Source organism: Suncus etruscus, chromosome 8 (assembly GCF_024139225.1).
Source record: "Suncus etruscus isolate mSunEtr1 chromosome 8, mSunEtr1.pri.cur, whole genome shotgun sequence".
NCBI lineage: Eukaryota > Metazoa > Chordata > Mammalia > Eulipotyphla > Soricidae > Suncus > Suncus etruscus.
In genome coordinates this window covers 62710718-62734057 of record NC_064855.1, presented here as the reverse complement: position 1 = coordinate 62734057, position 23340 = coordinate 62710718, and the positions used below count along the sequence as shown (strand labels likewise).

Here is a 23340-nt window from a genome sequence, read left to right as displayed (position 1 = left end):
TAAACACCCATGAATAGCAAAAGCAATCCTTGAAAAAAGGAATATGGGAGGCATTATTTTCCCCAATTTTAAATCGTATTACAAAGGAATAGTTATTAAAACAGCATGGTATTGGAATAAAGACAGATCCTCAGATCAGTGGAATAAACTTGAGTATGCAGAGAATATTCACCAGACATACAATCAATTAATCTTTGATAAAGGGGAAAGAAATGCAAAATGGAGCAAGGAAAGCCTCTTCAACAAGTGGTGTTGGAATAACTAGCTAACCACTTGCAAACAAAGCAAACTCAGACCTTCATCTAAGACAATGCACAAAGGTAAAATCTAAATGAATTAAAGACCTTAATGTCAGGCCTGAAACCACAGGTATATAGTACAACATGTAAGTAAAACATTCCATGACATTGAGACTAAAGGCATCTTCAAGGACGAAACATCACTCTCCAAACAAGTGGAAGCAGAGATAAACAGATGGGAATATATTAAGCTGAGAAGCTTCTGCACTTCAAAGGAAATAGACCCTAGAATACAAAACCCACCCACAATATGGGAGAAGCTATTCACCCAGTACCCATCAGATAAGGGGCCATTATAGAAAATATATAAGATAACTAACAGAACTTAACAAGAAAAAAAATCTCATCAAAAAAATGGGGAAAAGAAATGAATATACAATCTCTCAAAGAAGAAATACAAATGGCTAAAAGCCAATGAAAAAATGCTCTACATCACTAATCATCAAGGATATGCAAATCAAAACAACAATGAGGTACCATCTCCCACCACAGAGACTATCATATGTCACAAAGAACAAGAGCAATCAGTGCTGGAGGGGATATGGAGAGAAAGGAATTCTTATTCACAACTGGTGGAAATGCCATCTAGTCCAGTCTTTATGGAAAAATAATATGGAAATTCATCAAAAAACTAGAAATTGAGCTTCCATATAATCCAACTATACCCCTCCTAGGGATATACTCTAGGAACACAAAAATTCAATTCAAAAATCTCTTCCTCACACCTATATTCATTGCAGTGCTATTTACAATAACCAGATTCTGGAAACAACTAAGATGTTCTTCAACAGATGAATGGCTAGAGAAACTGTGGTACATATACACAATGGACTAGAGAAATGAAGTTATGAAATTTTCCTATACGTGTATGTACATGGAATCTATCATGCTGAGTGAAATAAGTCACATGGAGAGAGATATTCTCAAAATAGTTTCACTCAACTCTGTGTTTTAAGAAAAATTAAAGAAATTATTGTAATAATGCCCAGAAACAACAGAGATGAGGGCTGGGAGGACCGGCTCACAATATGAAGCTCACCACAAAGGATGGTGAGTGCAGTTAAAGAAATAACTACACTAACAACTATCATAACAATCTTAAGGAGTGAGAGAAGTAGAATGTCTGTCTCGAATACAGGCAGGGGTGGGAGAGAAGGGTGGCTTTTGTGGTGGGAATGTTCACTAGTGAAGGGAGGTGTTTTCTTATGACTGAAACCCGATTACAATCATGTGTAATAATGGTGATTAAATAAAAAATTTATATAAAAAAAGAAAATCCAAGATAAAATAATGGCATATTATTTTTTCCTAGAGATTATAATTAGAAAAGATTATTTGAACTATACCCTCATGTTGCAGATGTGAATAATTAAAATTAATTGATGTGTTATGTGTATTAATTTATAGAACATTTTTATGAATACTTTGAAAATATTTAGAAATTATTTGAATATCTACTATATAATAATGCAGAAAAATGCATATAAAGAAAAAAGCCATTCATCAGATTATCAAGAAAATTTATGATGGGGCTGAAAGATAGTACAGAAGTTAGGCACTTCACCTTGCATGTGACCTTTCTGGGTTCAATTTCCTGTACTGCATATGAATTCCCAAGAACTCCACTAAGACTGAGCCCTGAGCACTGACCCTGATACCATAGACAGGAGTAAGCCCTGTGCATTGCCAAATTGTGTTTGTGATAAACACAAACAGCTAAACCATTAGATAAATAAAATAGTAAATATTAATCAATTAACATCAACTTGGAATATGAAATATTCTAAAGCAGCAAAATTAGTCAAGTGGTAGTCAACTTATAAGAGAAAAGTATAATTAAGTTAATAAGTATTACTGCCATCCCAGAATGGCAAATACTAGTTTTCTAAAATAACACAAACATCCTTCTTTGAAAAGGGGCAACAGAATGAGAGAGTTGGTCAGTAGACCTGTGGGGGCGAGATGGGAGGGGTCCTTGAGACACGAGTGGAGAAGCAAACACTGATGGAAAATGTGGTATTGAAAAGATGTTAGCATGAAACTAATAATTACCAGTATTGTAAGACATAGTTCCATAATAAAAATTAAAAAAAACTATTTAAAATATATATCCAGAAAGAAGTGCACTAGAATTAAAAGCAGTTATAAAATTCTTTGAATGGTGGCATTTTTAAAGTTTATTTTTTCAATACATTTGTATTTTTGAACTTTCCAACAAAAAAGAACCTACTCTTACCTAATTTTTAAACTGTTATAACTTCAGTAGGTTGAATGAGTCTTTGAAATATATTGTTAGAATTCCTGGGTCTTGACTTAGTAGCAATGTGACATGAAGCATTTTACTGTTTGTTTGTTTGTTTTTTTCTTCCTTCATAATGAGGGCCAAACCCAGAGTTGCTCTGAGGACTTATGTTCCCAAAGACACTTGGCCTGGCAAGTCTTGACCTGCCTTGGCTCTCAAGCCCAAAGATTCAGTGCTACTCTGGTTGTAGGTCCTGAGTGTCCATCAGGGTCAATTAGTAGTGATCAGAAAGCACGCAGTGTTAGGGCCTTAACATGCTAAGCATGTGTTCTATTTACCATTGGAGCTGTCTCCCCAACCTTCAGTCATTTAACTTCTTTTTTAAAACAAAATTGTTTTCTAATCTGTTGACTAATTACATAAAAACAAAATGGCCTGTCCACTGATCATTTCCAACTATTAACATTTACTATATTTGTATACAGGAGTAAAGATAAAAGGAGGGAATATGCAGACATTTTACTATTATTAGAAAAAAATTATGCTGCCCTACAGGTATTAAAAAACCTGAATAAAAAACAGGAACTTGTGGTTATTTCAGATATCATATAACTTAAGAGAACAGGTGGCAGAGGAAACTGTCTATATATTTGCTAGGCAAGGATTCTTAGGTTTCCTTACTAATCATGGAAAAGATGATACGTTAATGTGCCTACTACCTCTACTTTCTAAAAATAGCCAAAAAAAACCACATGCATGAAAGTAATATTCAGGAGAAATGATGTCATGGGCAGGAGTACCAAGCATTCTAGCAACAAAATTATTAGATTATATAATCTACAAGTTCCAAAAAGTTTTCCTAGGTCCACTATGTACCTAATGAAACTTTAAAAAACCTTCCCAATGAATACTAAATGGTAATTCTAAATTTATATATCATGACTTTGAGCTTACTCCAACAGAATACAGAATGTTCTTGATGAGACTGTTTATGAACTCAATGAATAGAAGCTCAAAATTAACTTTGGAATACTAAATGTTTTATTCACAAATGAAAAATAAAAAAGAAGACAATCCATTCTAAAAAAATTATGAACACCTTCAAATCTTGAAGGAAGATACCTCTGTTCTACTTGAGACTAACAGAGGGAAGTGTAAAACTTTGTAGAGCTTATAAATAGGCCCAACCATCCCATAAACACCAACTAATTTCCCCTTAGGACAATCAGAAATCCATCTTATTTTCTTTAATATTGAGAATAAATTAATTTGCTTCAGGAAAGAGTTGTCTGAGCAATCAGGACAAGTTCATTATGAAATAAAATAAATATTAAGTAAGCCAACCTTTTTGAAGCAAATGAGATACTTTTTCTTTTCTTTGATTTGAGGAATTGGAGGGGTGTTCAGAGTTTCCTCCTGACTCTGCATTCAGGGGTCACTCCTAGATGGTGGAGATACCGGTAACTTGTTGGTCATGTAAAGGGCAAGCATCCTACCTATTCTTGTACTATCTCTCCAGCCCCACTGAGATGCTTTTTCTTGTCTGGATTTTCTATGGTTCTGTTTCTATTCTTATTTTCATGTGGTCTGTCCTTCATGTGGGAACTAGAGTGTGATTTTAAAAATAAAACCAGATCATTACTCTCAATGAAGACTTATTCTCTTCATATTTTGAATAAAATCCAAAGCTTTCATAAAGGCAATAGGATAATCATAGGTCTTCATTTTCCTGAAACAATCCTAGTTTATATTACTAGGCTCTTTTTCCATTATGTTTGTTCTTCATCTCCTCATTTGAGTCTTTGATCAAATATCATCTTCTCTCAGAGGTCCTTCTTGATTCCTGTATGGTGGGAATGTTACACTGGTGAAGGGAGATGTTCTTTTTATAACTGAAATCCAACAATAAACATGTTTGTAATCATGGTACTTAAATAAAGATATTAATTAAAAAATAGAAAAATTAATCTCTCTGCTTAGCATTTTATCCTATCCACTGCTTAACATAATATTACATTTTCCAATTTTTAATTTGTTACTTTATGACTGGAATTGTGCTCTATGCTCTGTAAGAGCAACATTTTTGTTGTCTTCACTAATATATCCCCAGCACGAAGAAGAGTACCTGGCACCTGGCAGGGCACAGCCAATACCTGACAAATAAACAAATGGGTAAAAAGTGACAGGCTGACCATCCTTCTGTGCAGGAAGGACAGACGCCTTGTCTCCATACTATCTCTCCCGGCCCCACTTTACTCCTTTAATTATGTCTTTTATTTAATCTTTTAAGAAACTCTTTTTTTCTTTAGATACGTGTGAGCATATATATTCCTAGTTTTTGTCGGGTGTCTGTTTTCTTCTCTCTCCAACCCCAAATCCACCAGCAATATAATGTAGCACCACTTCTTCCTGCAAAGACGTTTTAAACAAAGGGGAAATTTTATGTGTAAAAACTAGCTCTTATCTACTACGGATAAGAACTCATACTTGTTTACAACACAGGGACATCTCCCACCCTGAACGTATGTCATATGGAACCAACTTAGACTCCAGGGAACTAGACACCAACCATCCAGCCTTGACTCCAGGACTCCAGACATAGAAATGACAGAGTTATCCACAACAGCTCCAGGAGCCCAATCCCCTCCAGGGCATGCATAATGCTGCTCTGATGCCAACATGTGCCTGTGCTAAATTGATAGTCTGACAACGAGGAAATGGGAATAACTTGATCTAAGAGCAACTTGATCTAAGAGCAAGTTGTCCTTCCTCATCAGCCAACGATAAGACAAAATCAGAAAACATGTCACCCTTTTGATCTGTGCAAAAGCCAAGATTGCTATATACAGATGACTGGATATTACAACCAGGACAGGACAGTACACATCCAGGGACCAATAACAACAACAACAATAGCAACAAAAAGCTCTAGCCTAGCTTTTGGTCTACGATCTGCACAACAAACAAGAGCTCCAATTCCAGAAGTCTGACTGAGACAACCGCAACTGAACGGGTCTTCTGGAAACATAACGAAAGACTTTATCCTAGGCTTCGTCCTAGGAGCAACATAATGACCAAGACCACCAACTACAGAAGATGGATTAAAATGACACTGAAGAAACAGAACTGCTAGAACCACAAAGAAAGACTTCATCATAAGCTCCATTCCTTGAGCTGCACAGTCACCAAGATCTCTAGATACAGAGGTCTGATTTTACCATCCATGCGGAAGCAGAAGTTTTCCATACACCACGGAAGCACCAAGGCTAGAGCAAATGATCATGCAAGGAGTCTATAGTTAATCCCATGACAGTATACTTTAGGGGGGAGAAACCCTGTATCTCCTAGAACAAGGGAATTCCCTCTATATCCCCAATATATATCCCACTGTGCCTATGCAGTGGGAAAAAGAAAAGGAAAAAAAAAGCACAAAACAATCATTTTTCCACATATTTATCTATTGATCGATTTTTTTTTTGTCATTCACTTCGTTTACTGACGTTTTTAGGCCTGTTAGTTGACATGTTATTTCAGTTTGGAGTTTTGTGATTTCTGTCTTCATATTTACTTGGTTCTTATTAGTGTTCTTTTCAACTCTATCCATGGTTTCTTTGAGTTCTTTGAGCATCTTCCATATTGCTAGTCTAAAGTCCTTATCTGAGAGGTTGATTAGTTGGTTGGTCATTATCTGGTCCTCAGAATTGTCATCTTCATTCTCTATGTCTGATGCTGGCCTGCGTTGTTTCCCCATTGTCACACTTGTGTTGTGGTTTTTTTCTACGTGTTGTGGTGGTATTCATTGGCTATATGATGCAGGCAGTACATTCCTCTGGCTCCACCCTTTCTGGATGGGCTGACTTGCCTCTATGGGAGGGGAGTCCTCCGTGGATGAGGCCTCACACAGGATCAAATCTTAGGCCTGAGCATGCAACAGAAAAGACAGTCCGGAGAGAAATGCTTGCTTCTGTGATATAGCACAGTTCTTAGTGTAATTTTTTCTTCTTGTTGCAATGGTGTTCTTTTCTTAGAAAGAGTGCAGGGCTCTGCTGGAGCCTCTTTTCGCCCCACTCCCAAGAGTTTCACGCAAGAGGACAGTAGACAAACATTTACAGGTAGCACTCACAGTTTTTCACAGTTGGGCCCCACTGGGCAGGCGTAGTTTCATGGATTTTCCCTGCCTGATGCCCCAAACAGGGGACCCGGCTTCTGCAAAAGCTTGCCGGTTTTTGTGTTCTGGAGTCCCGCCCTGAAAATGGCCTCTGGGATTGATCGATTTTTTTGACGTCTTTTTTTTTTTTCTCTTATTGACTTTTTATATTCCATTATCATTTAGTTATAATTAAGTAACATAAAGTAAATAATTTTGTACTTGCCAAGGGGCCTTCTTAGGGGATATGGAAAATGGGGAACAAAGATGGAGTAGATGTTACATTGATGGTAGGATTAGTGTTTGAACATTGAATGCCAGAATCAATTGTATTATGAACAACTTAGTAAACCATGGTGTTTAGATAAATGAATAAATTCCCTGACACTACCTATGGTCCCCTGAGAAGCCAGAAGTGATTTTTTTTAGCTCACAGTTAGGAGTAAGCTTTGAGCAATGCTGGGTATTGCCCAAACAAACAAGCAAAGAACAATAAAAATGAAAATATGTGTAGAGAAGCAAAGATTTTTATAAGAAAATAACTGACAAGAGTCAGAGCTATTCCAAAATATTTCTTTAGTTGTTTAAGTTTTCTTCCAATTGAGTGTTTTTTTCTTGGTTTGGAGATAAATCAGCTTTTCATAAGTTCTAGCTCTGTAATGTAGTTTTTCCCTGGGCACAGAGTCAAAAGAGTACCACAGAGCAAGTAATGTGGCTTTTCTAGAAGCCTCAAAAAGTAGAGTAGTGGCACCATGCAAGGCACATGTGGGCAGCACTGGAGAATCAAAGTAATGACTTTAATCTTGCAAAGTAGATGTTTTAGTTTCTGAGTCATCTTCTGGAACCTTATAAAGTCTGGGACCTTAATGGTCTATATACACTCTGATCAGCACATGTTTGTTTTTGTTTTTGTTTTGGGAGACTTTCCAAGGTATACTCAAGGCACCTGAGGGCTATTCCCAGTGATACTCAGCCAACCAACTAGAGCTCCAATCAATCAATATTAGTCTGAGTATGTAATGTTGCCTATTTACTCTGTTGCCAGGGTCCATCATGGTCTTATGTTGCTGGTACATCCGAGTTATATTCTGGGATACTGAGGAGTGAGGGGCCAAATAATGCTGGATGTTGAACCAGGGTTGGCTTCTGCTTTGCATGTGCCCTAATCCTTGTACTATGCACCTGGCCCCTGGGGATTGTTTTATAAATGGATCTCTAAGAGAGACTTGCTGTGATGTAAATATTCTTATTCCACTACACAATGGTTGATTTGCAGGCCTGAAAAATTCCTGCATAAATTAACACTTTCAACCCATGAGGTAGTAGGTACAGTTCACCACTGGAGAGAATGAATGCCAACTATTTAGGACTATCAATCATTCTGGGAGCACTTACTACCTGCTAAGCACTGTGCCTGTATGATCTCATTTAGTTCTCCCAACAATGCTATAAAGTGCATACTATTTTTATTTTGATTTTAGGGATGTGAAAGAAAAAGGCCAATTTTGGGCACTGAGGGAACAAGCCTGCAGAGGTTTTAAGCCCATCATAACAAAGCTGTGAAAGATGTTGCTGTAAAAAGGACAGTGGCCCTGTGGCCATCCTGTGCTTTTCACCTGCTTTTATACTAAGCCCCTCATGCTGTTGCCACCCAAAGACATAGGACCCACACAGTCCCACATAAAAGGAGAAAATTTATTCCTGGTCCTGGCATTTCTCAGCCACAGACTACATCTGATCCTAGAGATACAGGTGCTTAATGTAAATTCCCTTTGCTCGGGGATTAGTGTATTGTACATCCACATTTGAAGCAAATGCTTTATGATAGTAAACTAATTTCACTATTGGTAGCCACACACATATGTAACCTGAAATATATCTATAGGGTGTGAGGAATAACTGGTCAGTATATTTTTCTTTTGGGGGCCTGGGGACCTCATCTAGTAGTAGTGTTCAGGGGACACTTCTGACCATAGTCTGGTGAACATATATGATGCTAAGCAGAGCTGGTTGTGTTCAAGGTAAATATCTTTTTTTTTTTAATGTAATTTTTATTTTGATCATAGTGGCTTACATATTGTTGACGATAATATTTTAGGTATATATTTACATAAAATCCGGGGGGATTCCCATCCCTAAATTGTCCTCCCTACACCTCCGTTTTTGTCCTACCTCCCTTTTCCTCTTCCCTCTCCCCCAGGGCGTCTAGAATATGTGGTCCCCTCTGTATCTAACCTACTACTTAGTAGTCTTGCATCAGTTTGGTCTTGATGTCTCCCTGATTTCCCCCTCTAAGTGGGGGCAGGGCTAGCCAGTTCAAGTTGCGTGGTTTTGCCTGAAAAGGTGAAAATATATAAACTGGGGGTAAAAGTCTAATACCCCGAAGATGGGCAGAATCCTTCTAGAGGTTCTCATCATCGATTTGGGAAATGAGTGAGAGAAAGAATGTGAAACACTCCACCAGTACCAAAAAAAGTGTCAAATATCCAGTGAGGACTCCAGCTATATCGATAAGCACCACTAAAGACAGATAAACAAAATAAAACAAAACAAACAAAAACCAAAAACAAAAAAAAAAAAACCAAAAACACGCCGTGGTCTTGAAATAAGAAACCTGGCGTAGCCCCTCTCGAAAGAAAAGGAAGAGAGAAAAGAAGAAAAGTAAATAAATAAATAAATAAATAAGGATATCTGGGGACAACGATTTCAATAATCACATCCAAACAGAGAAATCGACCAAAATAGCTAGGTAAATAAAAATAATAATAACAATAATAAATGAAGGTAATATATATATATATACATATACATATACATATATATATAAATGTCCAAGGTTTTGTGTTTTTTTCTTTTTTTTTTCCCTTCTGCCCTGGCACAGTAAATATTGGGGTCATTCGAAAAGGAATTCACTTGCCCTATGCGATATGGGGTTTCTCCGTCCTTGGAGTATACTGTCATGGGATCAACTCTAGTCTTTGTTCAGGATCATTACTCTCCCGGTGGTGGGTTTTTTTATTTATTTATTTTTTTTTTTGGTGTGTGGAAGACTTCTGCTCTGTCCAGGGTGATGCAATCAGAGCTCTGTGTTTAGAGGTCTCAGTATCCGTACAGATCCTGAGATGGGACTTATGGTGAAGTCAGTCTTTGTGAATCTAGAGGTTCTGTTACCTCAGTGCCATTTTAATCCGTCTTCTGTGGTTGGTGATCTTAGTCTTTGCCCTGAACCTAGGTTGGCATCTAGGATAGCGTCTTTCTTTGTGCTTCCAGAAGTCCCTTTCCGTTACAATTGTCTCTGTCGGATCTTTGGGACTGAGGATCATGCTTATTGTGCAGGTCTTAGTTCAAACCCTAGACTAGGGCTTTTTTATTGGTCCCAAGATGTATACAGTCTGGTCGTGGTTCTCGTATCCAGTCATCTGTAAAACACAATCTTGGCTTTTGGACCTACCAAAGGGTGCCACGTCTTCTGCTTTTGTCTTGTCGTTGGCTGGTGAGGTAGGCTAAACTGCTCTGAGGTCAAGTTGTTCACATTTTCCTCATTGTCGGGATATCGTGTTTAGGCTGGCCCTTGTTGTTGACCCTGCAGTACTAATGCTGTCCCAGATGGAGTTTGTTTCTTGCAGCTGTTGTGAAGAGCTGTGCCGTTTCTATGTCTGGGATCCAGGGTTCAAGGTTGGTTGAGTGGTGTCTAATCACCTGAGGTCTAAGTTGATTCCACATGACATATTTTCAAGGTAGGAGATAACCCTGTATTGTAAACAACTATGAGTTCCTATCTTTAGTAGATAAGCTCTCTTTTTTTTTTATATGTAAGATTTCCCCTTTATTTAGTGTGCCTTTGCAGAGGGAAGTGGTGCTCCATTATACTGTCGGTGTATTTGTATTGGACAGAGTGGGTAACAAAAATAGGTCGCATACCCAAAAACGATTTAAAAAAAAAAAAAAAAGAAATAAAAGTGTATGTGCCCACAAATATATATGTAGGGCAAACATTTAAAAAAAAAAGAAAAGAAAAAAGAAAAAAAAAGAGAGAGAGATAAAATGGGTTACCGAAATTTTTAAAGGACCAAAGTGGTGCAAGAGACTACTTTACATTTGGAGGAGAACATGTAAAGAGGTGGTGTATTACAGGTCTTATGCCTATGTTGAAAGTACAGTTTTTCCCGTTGTCTTTTGGATTTTCCTTGTGGTGTGTGGGTTCCCAGGCATCTTCCAATCACTCCCCCTGACCTTCTTCATATTGGTAAAAATTTGCGGCAGGGAATTCTTGGAGGAGTTCTTGCATTGGGGATACTATTGGACCTAAGTCCGGTTTCAGGAAACAGTCCACGTTAGGGGGAGATGGTAGGGAGGGCCTCGTAGCATGAGTCTTCAGGGAAGTTGGCTGTCTTTTCTTGCAGGAGATGAGGTGTGGGATTGGCTGGGTGTCCCCTCGCCTGGTTGCTGGGTACTGGTTCGTTGGGTAGGAGGTCGATCTTGATGCCTAAGAGATTAGGGACTGAGGGTGGAGAGTTTTAATATGGTGGGAGATCTGGATGGGATTGAGGGGTGATGGGATAGTTGGATTTCCGGGGGGGGGGGAAGGGGAAGGTATAAGGGAGGGGTATGAAGGAAGAGAAAAGAGAAAATACCGTAGAAAGGGAGAAGAGAAAGGGGAAAAAGTAAAGAGAAGAATAGAAGAGAAAAAAAAGAAAAAAAAGAAAAAAGTAGCGAGAAGAAAGGAGAGAGTAGCAAGGGAATGCTGGTTTGGTTGAATGTGTTCGATGACTAGAGCCTGTAGTTTAGGTCTGTACGTCGTCACACGTACTGCTTTGGTGGTCTGACTGGTCCCGTGCTTCAATTCCTAAAAGAAGGTTTAACCTAGAAATAAAGTCTATGTTAAAGAGTTTTCTCGTGGCCATCTCGTCTTGCAAACAAGGTATGGTATCTCGTGTGGTATCCCGAGTTGCCATCTTAGTTTGTCCGCCCTTTGTATCTAAGGGTGCCTGTGGACAGAAAAGCTGAGAGGTTATTTAAAATGTAGCAAGGTAAAGGAATTAAAACGTAGTGTTATGGTATATTGCCATTGCAGTCCGTGATTTCCTGTGGTGTTCTATACTTGTGTTCCTGTTTACGATCTCTAAGGGATTATTGTGAGCTTTTGTTGTGGGGGTCTGATTACGTACCTGTTCTCTCTATGTTGCTGTTTCTGTTGTTGCTGTTTTCTTTGTGGTATAATGAGCCGTCAAGAGTTTGCGTTGTTCCTTTTTCATGTATTTTGGACACTGCTCCCACGTATATGTTGACTATTACAGTGTTCAGAGTTTCTACCCTGTTAAACTCTGTTGTATGATTGTTAGGTATTAGTTGTGTGTAAAATATATGTTCTAGGTGTTTCAGAATAGTGCTACCATTCTGTATTTTTCTTTTGTCTTCTGACTTACTTCGTTTAACATAACATGATCTAGGTCCATCCATGTTGCTGCAAAGTCTGTGATTGTATCATTTCTAACTGCCATGTAATATTCCATTGTGTATATGTACCACATCTTAATGATCCATTCATCCGTTGTTGGACATCTAGGTTGGTTCCAAGATTTGGCTATTATACTGAGTGCTGCAATAAATAGTGGGGTGCATACGTATTTTGGAATGAATGTCCTTCCATCTTGTGGATATATGCCTAGGAGAGCAATTGCTGGGTCAAATGGCAGCTCAATTCTGAGTTCTTTGAGCACTCTCCAGACTTTCCTCCATAGGTGTTGGACTAGGGGGCATTCCCACCAGCAGTGGATGAGAGTTCCTTTCATACCGCATCCCCGCCAACAAAGGTTGTTTCCATTATTTTTGATGTGAGCCATCCTCACTGGTGTAAGGTGGTATCTCATTGTTGTCTTGATTTGGATCTCCCTGATGATGAGTGAAGGTGAGCATGTTTTCATGTGTTTGTTGGCCATCCTTCTGTCTTCCTCAGAGAAGTGTCTATTCATTTCATCTCCCCATTTTTTTATGGCTTTATTTGGTTTTGGGGGGCTCAGCTTTCTGAGTGCTTTGTATGTTCTAGATATCAGCCCTTTATCTGATATGTCGAGTGAAAAGATTTTTTCCCATTCTGTTAACTGTCTTCTTGCATTAAGTAGGGTTTCTTTAGCCATGCAGAAGCTTTTAAGTTTAATGTAGTCCCATTTGTTTATATTTGATGCTAATGTTCTTGCCATTGGTGCTCCATTCTCAAAGAACTTTTTGATGTATAGGTCTTCGAGTGTTCTACCTATTTTATTCTCGATAAACTTTATAGATTCAGGTCTGATTTCAAGGTCTTTGATCCATTTTGAGTTAACTTTTGTATAAGGGGTGAGGTATGGGTCAATCTTCACTTTCGTACATGTGGTTTTCCAGTTGTACCAACACCATTTGTTGAATAGACTTCCTTTGTTCCATTTCAGGTTCTTACCTCTTTTATCAAATATTAGTTGGCTGTATATCTTGGGGTTTATGTCTGGGAATTCTGTTCTGACCCACTGGTCTGAAGTCCTGTCTCTGTTCCAGTACCATGCTGTTTTGACTACTATGGCTTTATAGTATAGTTTCAAGTTAGGTAAGGAGATGCCTCCCAGCTTTTTGTTTTTCAGTATGTTTTTGGCTATCCTGGGTCTTTTGTGGTTCCAGATAAATTTTATGATTGATTGTTCTATTTCTTTAAAGAATGGTGTCTGGATTTGGATAGGGATTGCATTAAATCTATATAGTAGTTTGGGTAGGATAGTCATTTTCACTATGTTAATTCTACCTATCCATGAGCATGGGATGTTTTTCCAATTCTTTAGATCGTCTTCAATTTCTTTCTGAAGCATTTTGAAGTTTCCCTGGTATAGGTCTTTCACTTCCCTTGTAAGGTTGATTCCTAGGTACCTGATATTTTTTGATACTATTTTAAATGGTATTGTGTTTTTAATCTCTCTCTCCTCGATTTCGTTGTTTGTATATAGAAATGCTACTGTCTTTTGTGTATTGACTTTGTATCCAGCCACTTTGCTGTATTGGTTAATTGTTTCTAGGAGTTTTACTGTGGACTCTTTAGGATTTTCGATGTATATCATCATATCATCTGCAAATAGAGATAGCTTGTGTTCCTCTTTCCCAATTTGGATTCCTTTGATTCCCTTCTCTTGTCGGATTGCTATTGCTAGGACTTCTAGGGTTATATTGAATAAGAGTGGAGAGAGTGGACAGCCTTGTCTAGTTCCTGACCTTAATGGAAATGCTTCTAGTTTCTCGCCATTAAGTATAATGTTGGCTGTAGGCTTTTCATAGATAGCTGTGACTATCTTGAGGAAGGTTCCTTCTAACCCTATTTTGCTGAGTGTCGTTAACATGAAAGGGTGTTGGATCTTGTCAAATGCCTTCTCTGCATCGATTGATATGATCATGTGGTTTTTGTTTTTCTTGTTGTTGATGTGATGTATAATGTTGATTGATTTGTGTATGTTGAACCAACCTTGCATTCCTGGTATAAATCCCACTTGGTCATGATGTATGATCTTTTTGATGAAGTGCTGGATTCGGTTTGCTAATATTTTGTTGAGTATCTTTGCATCTATGTTCATTATTGAGATTGGTCTGTAGTTTTCTTTCTTGGTGGTATCTTTGCCATCTTTGGGAATGAGTGTGATATTTGCCTCATAGAAGGAGTTAGGGAGGATTCCTGTTTTTTCTATGGCTTGGAAGAGCCTATGGAAAAGTGGTAGTAAATCTTCCCGGAATGTTTGGTAGAATTCACCTGTAAATCCATCTGGGCCTGGGCTTTTGTTCTTAGGGAGATTTTTAATTACATCTTCAATTTCCTCTGAGGTGATTGGTCTGTTTAGGCTTTCTAGTTCTTCCTTTTCCAGTCTTGGAAGAGGGTGTTTGTCCAAGAATCTGTCAATTTCTTCTGGGTTCTCTATCTTAGCTGAGTATAGTTGTTCATAATATGATCTTATGATATGTTGTATTTCTTGAGGTTCTGTTGTAATCTCTCCCCTTTCATTTGTGATCCTACTGATTTGGGTGTTTTCCCTCTTCTTTTTGGTGAGTTTTGCCAGTGGTTTGTCTATCTTGTTTATTTTTTCGAAAAACCAACTCCTGGTTTCATTGATTTTTTGTATTGTTTTTTTAGTTTCTATGTTGTTTATTTCTGCTCTGGTTTTTATTATTTCTTGCCTTCTGGTTGTGGTTGGATTTCTCTGTTGCTGTTGTTCCAATTCTTTGAGGTGATCTTTTAAACTGTTGGTTTTGTTATTTTCTTGTTTCTTGACATAGGCCTGTATCGCTATGAGTTTCCCCCTAATTACTGCTTTTGCTGTGTCCCATAAATTTTGACATGTTGTCTCTTCATTGTCATTTGTCTCAAGGAATCTTTTTATTTCTTCCTTGAGTTGTTCTTTGATCCAGCTGTTGTTGAGCAGCATGTTGTTTAATCTCCAGGTATTGGTTTTTCTCCATTTTTTCTTCTTGACATCGATTTTGAGTTCTGTTGCATAGTGATCTGAAAGGGTACTTCTAATGATCCTTACCTTTGTGGTCTTATATAGGTTGGTTTTGTATTCCAAGACATGGTCTATTCTGGAGAAGGTTCCATGTGGGCTCGAGAAGAATGTGTATTCTGCTTTCTGGGGATGGAGGGCTCTATATAAGTCTATTAGCCCCAAATCTTCTAATTTTTCATTTAGAGCTCTTATTTCTTTGCTATTTTTCTGTTTGGTGGATCTGTCCAGTGGTGATAGTGGAGTATTGAGGTCCCCTACTACTATCACATTTCCCTTCATGTGTTTCTCCAGGTTTACGAGCAGTTGCCTCACATATTTTGCTGACTCTACATTGGGTGCATAGATATTGACCAGGGTTAGTGTTTCTTGATCTAATGTTCCCCTGATCAGTATGTAGTGACCCTCTTTATCTCTGACCACTTTCTTGAGGTTGAATGCAATTTGGTCTGATATAAAATGGCTGTCCCTGCTCTTTTTTGTTTTCCATTGGCCTGAATAATTACTTTCCATCCTTTGATTCTAAGCCTATGCTTGTCCTGTAGCTGTAGGTGTGTTTCTTGTAGGCAACAGAAGTCCGGTTTATTTTTCTTAATCCAGTTCTCTACTATGTGTCTTTTAATTGGAGAGTTTAGTCCATTAACATTTAGGGAGATTATTGAGAGAGAGGACTGTTGTGCAGTTGTGTTGTGTAGGGTGGCTTTTGTTACAATCGGGGGTTTGGATTGTGTAGTTCATCTCTGAGTAGGTCGTTTAGGATCGGCTTTGTTTGCACAAATAGCTCTAGTTCGGTCTTGTTTGAAAATGTTTTCAGTCTGTTCTCCCATAAGAATGATAATTTTGCCGGGTATTGGACTCTAGGTTGGAAGTTTCTTTCATTCAGTCGTTTAAATATGTCATTCCACTGTCTCCTTGCTTGAATTATTTCGATTGGGAGATCTGGTTTGATTCTTATGTCCCTACCTTTGTACTTGAGGTTTTTTTTCTCTCTTGTTGCCTTAAGAAGTTCCTCTTTCTCTTTGTTTTTTGCCATTTGGATTACTATATGTCTTGGTGTAGGTTTATTAGGATCTATCTTACTAGGAACTCTCTTGATTTCCTGGAATTGCCCTGAAGTTTCATTCCAAAGGGTGGGGAAGTTCTCTGCTATTATCTCTCTGACTACTTGTTCTTCCCCTTTCCCTATTTCCTCCCCTTCTGGTATACCCACGATTCTTAGATTGTTTCTTTTGTCCTTGTTCATTAGGTACTGGACTTTTCCTTCCAGTGTTTTGCCTTTTATTTCTTTGTTGGTTTCTTGGTCATTTTTTGTTTGCAGTTTTCCTTCGAGTTCTTCGATGTGTTTCTCCAACTCTGTGTTTCTGCTAGTAAGGCTTGTTACTTTGTCTGTTAATTCCTTCACTTCTTTTTGAATGAACTCTCTCATACTCTTTAACATTTCTTCTTTAATTTGGGTGATTCGTTCTTCCATAGATATCTTATACTCAGTAGCTAAAGTTTCTCTCATTTCTTTTATTAGTTCTTGTGTTTCCTTCCTCATTGCTGCTTTTAGGTCACTTTCCCACAAATCTGTGCGTTTTGGCGGACTTGGAAATTTGTTAGGGTTTGTCTCCGTATCTTCAGATCTTAGGGTTCTCTTTGATTTACCCATATTTCCTTGTGTTTATTGGTGTGCTTTGGAGAGCTGTTTCTTCCAATTTCAGTCTGTTTTGATCCCCTGTGGTGTGGGAATGGGTCCCCTCCCTGAGGGTGGATCTAGTGGTACTGTTGGGTGGGCTTGCCCCGGTTTGGCTCCTCTTGTGCTCTTTTTGTGGCCTGATTCGTTGCTTTGCCCTATTGTTGTCAGCTATTTCTGGGAGGCAGGAAATACCCGATGGGGGGCGGGCACGTTCACGCTGTCCGCGTGGGTGAGCAGAACTTCCCTACCTTCCTGTGGGCAAAGGACCCCCAGCAGGAGGAAGGCAGCCGGTCGCACGGTCGGGGCGGGCGGGAGAGACTTCCTTACCCTCCCGGGAGCAAGGGAACCCCAGCAGGAGGCAGACAGCCGGTCCCACGGTCGGGGCGGGTGGGTGGGATTTTCTTACCTTCCCTGGGGCAAGGGAACCCCCGCAGGAGGAAGGGAGTCGTTCGCGCGGTCGGGGAAGGCGGGAGGGACTTCCTTACCTTCCCGGGGGCAAGGGAGCCCCAGCAGGAGGAAGGCAGCCGGTCGCAGGGTCGGGGCGGGCGGAAGGGACTTCCTTACTTTCCCAGGGCAAGGGAACCCCAGCAGGAGGCTGGCAGCCGGTCGCGCGATCGGGGCGGGTGGGAGGGACTTCCTTACTTTCCCGGGGCAAGGGAACCCCAGCCGGAGGAAGGCAGGCGTTCGCACTGTCAGGGCGGGCGGGAGGGACTTCCTTACCTTCCCAGGGCAAGGGAACCCCAGCCGCAGGGAGGCCGGCGTTCGTGCGGTCGGGGCGGGCGGGAGGGACTTCCTTACCTTCCCAGGGCAAGGGAACCCCAGCCGCAGGGAGGCCGGCGTTCGTGCGGTCGGGGCGGGCGGGAGGGACTTCCTTACCTTCCCGGGGGCAAGGGAACCCCAGTCGCAGGGAGGCCGGCGTTTGCGCGGTCGGGGCGGGCGGGAGGGACTTCCTTACCTTCCCAGGGCAAGGGAACCCCAGCCACCAGGAGGCCGGCGTTCGCGCGGTCGGGGCGGGCGGGCTTGACGTCTTTATATTAGTGTTGAGATTGAAGTTGACGTCCCCAATATTATTTTACTTTATTTTATCTTATCTTTCTCTTTTTTTTTGCACTCCAGCATGAGTTGATCTCAGAACTGAAGTCTGTTGTGTGGTGCTTGTCTTTATTGCTGTGGTGCTCATTGGTTATTTAATTTGATATTTCTTTTCTGTATTGTGGTGGTGTTTCAATTGCCTGTTTCACATCCTCTCTCAAACTGAGGTTGAAATCCTCTGGAAGAACTCTGCCTATTTTCAACATACTTGACTTATTTATTTATTTATTTATTTATTTGTTTTCCTCTTATTTTGTACACCAATCTATTGCTTTTCTTTCCTTCAAACAAAGCCACATAACTCGATTTATCTAGCTCCACTTCTTAAATAGAGGGGGAGACAGGGGAGGGTACCAGGACCAAACAGATATATAATCACTAATAGTGAGCTGGACAAAGAGGGGACCACCTACTCTAGCAGTCCGGGGGGTGATGGTGGGGTAAATGGGTTGCAGAAGGGGAACTGGGATGGGGGAGGACAAATTTGGTGGTGGGTATTCCCCTGATTCAATGTTGATATGTACCTAAAATACTACTGTGAAAGATATGTAAGCCATTATGATCAAAATAAAAATTAAAAAAAGTGACAGGTGGCTAATCGAATTAATGGCTTGATGGATGAATGAAAGTTTGTCTCTGCATGGCAGTGTTGTTACTCCAAATTTGTACTGCACATTATTTGGTCTAGTGATTTATAGAACTGATTATGATAAGGACTGCTTTTATACTGTCAATTTAAATTTATAATTTATCTCTAACTTCTTTAATAGTACTTTCTGTGCTCTATGAGTAATGCCTATGAACAATGTTTCAAAGACAAGCCCTGAGGAAGGTACAAGCTAAGGTTCTTAGTGTGACAGATTCCCTGAGTCCCATAGAGCAGATGCTAAGGTTATTTGTATACACACACCCCTATGTGTGCATGCAGGAAAAAAGAGCAAACAACTTTGTGTTTTTTATAAAAGTAAAATCATTCTGAGAAACTATAAAATCATGTGTACATGCATATGTTTTCATACACAGACAAACATACAGACACAGAGCCATAAAAATCCCAACACATCTGATCCATCTTAAGGATAAGGTAATTGTCCCTCCCTCCAGTTGAAAGGACACTTCTGTGTTTACATAAATAAAAGTTGCAATGCTCAGACTTCTTGTTTCAAATATGTCAGTTGCCTTCTTTAAAAAATAAAAAAGTAGGTAAGTCAGAGACAGTATTTAAAGAAAAATGGATGTTCCTTTAAAGGTTTAAAGTAGCTCTTTTCCAAAGAGAACTTACAGAACTGAATAAATGACCTGAAGACATATTCTTGATCTATAGTAAATAATTGTCAACAATGGCTCCCTAGAAACCAAAACTCCAACTGAGCCTATCAACCAGCTCAGTTTTCCCAAGCTTTAAAATTACACTAGACTCACGTGCTCCAACCACAGTGTAGCCCCTGGCTTTTCTTTCTGCCAGGAATGAGAGTCAAGATCTGCCCTTTCTACTTTTTTTTTTATTTTTGCTGACAAATAGTTGCTCTTGAATAATTACACTGGGGGGGGGGGGGAAGTTGGCCTTCAGTGCAACTCTCAGCGAAATCACGGTTACTGCTTAAATTACTCAAAATGAAGAATTTCTGTTTTCAGGCCTGAGAACTTAGCAGCAAGGTTTCTATGGGAGAAACTTCATCCCCCATGGGAGGTTCGAAGAGCAGCTCCCCAAAGTTCCTGTTTCTTCCCTGTCTGGAATCAGGCACTCGGGATCCCAGCCAGCACCCAAAATTGGAAAGCTGAGACTGTATCTGGCATTGCTCGATTTTCAGCAAAGAAGGGGACTGCTCCACTGTATTGTGTAAAAAGGAACAATATAGACACTTTTTTCTAGAGAAAGCTAGACAAACAAGAGTTTTTATATTGACATTGACATAAAGTTGGGTATGCAAACACTCTGGGTCATACAGTTCATTCCATCCTTCACATTTTTGTTTCTCACAACTTCATTCTGCTTCTCTTTTTATAAATGTAGGTTCATGCATCTAAAAAAATTGAACTAAGTAGGCAAAATTCTGGGGTTATCTCTATATTATCTTTCAGACCCCTGAGCACTTGAAGGTGACAATTCTAGAAAAAAAATAAGAACATCATGACTAGGAAGCCAAGTTCCATCTTCTGTTGAAAACTTACCTCTTATGTGGGCTTCCAAAGTCTGGTATTATTCTGCTCTTGATAATGACGTTCATGCTAAAATTCAAAGGAATTCCCAACACTATTTCTTGGGCCCAAGGAAGTGAGGCTTAGAGCCCAGGCTTTTATCCTGCAGTAGCACTCACATATGAGGAGAACAGAGATGGCCATGTGTCAAAATTTCACCATGGGAGTGGTAGAGCTGAGACCAGAACTTCAAAGAGCAATTCTATCAGACAATAACATTTGAATTTATATAGAAACACAGTTTCAAAACTCTTTCTATGCATTAACATTGGAGCATCCAGTGAAATAAAAATGATCAGAAGTTCTTCTTTATAGTGCCCAAAATTGTGTCTAGCACTGAAGAGATGCTAAATAAGGATTTAAAAAATAATAGCTGAAATGTGAAAGGAAAGTGAGAGTCAAGGCAATGTAAAAAGTACAGGAATGTGAGATCCTCAGCTTAAACATGTTTGGGGAGAAATCTGAGCCCCAACAATCAGTTCTTGAAGACCCATGCCTTCCCTAAAATCCAACATGGCCATTAAAGCAAGCCTTCCCAAATAAATATATTTTTCAGAGATAAATGGATTGCAATTCATTTTCTTTTTTTTTTTTTTTTGGTTTTTGGGCCACACCCGTTTGACGCTCAGGGGTTACTCCTGGCTATGTGCTCAGAAATCGCCCCTGGCTTGGGGGGGACCATATGGGACGCCGGGGGATCGAACCGCGGTCCTTCCTTGGCTAGCGCTTGCAAGGCAGACACCTTACCTCCAGCGCCACCTACCCGGCCCCTGCAATTCATTTTCTATAATTTACTAGGTAACCCTTATATAACCCTACACCTAAAAATATGCATGTCAATGAATACTTGTTCTTCTCTGTTCCCCAGATCATTAAATATGTCTGTTTCTCAATTGTCATATTTTCTGTGAATGTATCTATTTATCTTTAATGTTGGCACATTCAGTTACATTCCTCTTTCTTTCTCCTTCTATACTGCAGAAGTCCCTCATATCTTCTTATTATCAAACTTAGGAAGTTTCCAATTTATCAGTCCTCCTGATTTTATTCAAAAATAGCTAAGTATATTTTTAAGTCAGATTATAAACTAATATTTGTTTGAAAAGTACTTTCAAGTGTTATTATTTCATTTAAATCTTTTAAGCATCCCAGTGTGTATTGTCTTATTCTAGATGAAGAAACATCTGGAGAAGTTTAAGTGACTCACTTAAAACTAGAAAGTAGGGCCAGAGCAATGAAGCAGAAGTAGGGCATTTGCCTTGCACGCAACTGACCCAGGACGAACCGCGGTTCCATCCCCCAGTGTCCCATGTGGTCCTCCAAGCCAGGAAAAATTTCTGAGTGCATAGCCAGGAGTGACCCCTGAGTGTTAATGGCTCAAAATCATAATAATAATAACAATAATAATAATAATAATAATAATAATAATAATAAACGAGAAAGCAGAAGAGTAAAGAGATAGTACAGATAAGGCATTTGATTTCCATACTGCTAACGTTGTTTTGATACTTGGTGTTGCAAGTCAGCCCCTGAAGAGGTTGACTGATGTAGGGATGGAGGATGAGGGCTTTCCCATTCAGCTCGGAGCACGGGTCTGCCACCCCATCCAGCCGACGGTTCTGAGGTGAAACGTCGGGTAAACAGCTTGCAGACAGTCAGGCTTGTGGAAATATTAGCTTTATTCGGTGGTTAAGACTGAAGTCCAAAGACTCAGCCTCAGTTCCAGCAAAAAGCCTCTCGCCTTCCACAGACCCTTGTTTTTATCCCCCAGAATCAGGTACTACCCAATGGTGGAATCAGATACCAACCAATGGTGGAAGCAGAATCAGGTACTACCCTAGGGTGGGGGCAGAATGCCAGGTCACACTTTAGGGTAGGGCACAATCACCAATCAGGTTAGGGTCAGTAACATAATAATCCCCTGAAATATTTACATACATAACACTTGGAACTTCAATTTGTCCCCCAAGCACCACAAGAAGTGATCCCTGAGCAGAGACAGGTGTAAGCCCTAGATACTTCCTGATCTGACTGAGCTCTCCATCCTCCAAAATAAAGCTAGAAAGCAGCTTCAATTACAGCTCTTCAAAATCTATATTCAGCTACACTGGAACCACAGTGTCATCCTTGTATAGCACCCCTACAAATCAAAATATGTCAGGGAGCTATATTTTGTCAAGTCCCAGCTAAATGACATATCTGACATTCAAAGTGTGGTCCAGTGGTGAACTTCACCACAGGGATTGTTTAGTACAATCACAGAAATAATTACACTGAGAACTATCATAACAAAATGTGACTGAATAGGAAAGTAGAAAGCCTGTCTAGAGGCTTTCACACAGGCCGGTGTGGGGTGGGGAGGAAGGACACTTGGGATATTGGTGATAGGAATGTTGCACTGGTGAAGGGTTTTTTTATGTATATTAAAAAATCAAAAAGAAAAAGAAAAGATAGGGTAAGGCTTCTCAAAGCTTACCACAGACTGTGTTCTTTACACTGACTGTATAGAAAGAGGAGGTACAGTAAATGTACCCCATATACACCTCAATCCAGGCCCTCTGCCTGGCTTGTATTGTGAATGGGGGGACAAAAAAAAAGTGTGGTCCAGAACATTATTTGAAGGTTGACAGAATTGTGGATTCTCACACATACACCCTAGACCTAGACCTATAAAATCTGATTTTTTTTTTTACTTAGCCAACTATGTATACTTCAAATTTTAACAAAACTGACCAACTTAGTTAAAATACACAAAAGACTTGCTCTTCTTAGAGGTATTACCATTTTTTATCTCTATTCAGGCAGGATGGATATTCTCTATTTTATGAGCAAATTAAGCAAAATCAAATCACCTTATATATTCTATCAGTTATCAAAAACGTGCTTTCCACATCAGATGTTCCAAGTTTATTTTTAATATCTATTAGTTCATAAAATTGAGTGTTAGTGCTTTCTTCCCTCTTATTTTTCCTCTAGAACACCAGTGAACTTTGGTAGTTATTGTTCTAAGGCAGTGTTGGCAAGGACATCAGAAATTATTCCTCCAGCTAGTAAAAAAAACCCAAAACAAAGAAATTTGTTTTAGCAGAGTTCAAATCCTGACTCTGCCACAGTCCAGCTGTGAGAAAGTCCTGACTCTGCCACAGTCCAGCTGTGAGAAAGTTCAGGGCATACTT

At 39.5% G+C, this 23340-nt stretch overlaps 1 non-coding gene across 1 annotated transcript; it reads left to right on the top strand.

The window, feature by feature from the left end:
• Positions 1-22623: 22623 nt before the first annotated feature.
• On the top strand, positions 22624-22756 carry LOC126016490 (small nucleolar RNA SNORA51). Its single transcript, XR_007498286.1, has one exon. It is a non-coding gene; the product is annotated as a small nucleolar RNA SNORA51 (small nucleolar RNA).
• Positions 22757-23340: the final 584 nt, after the last annotated feature.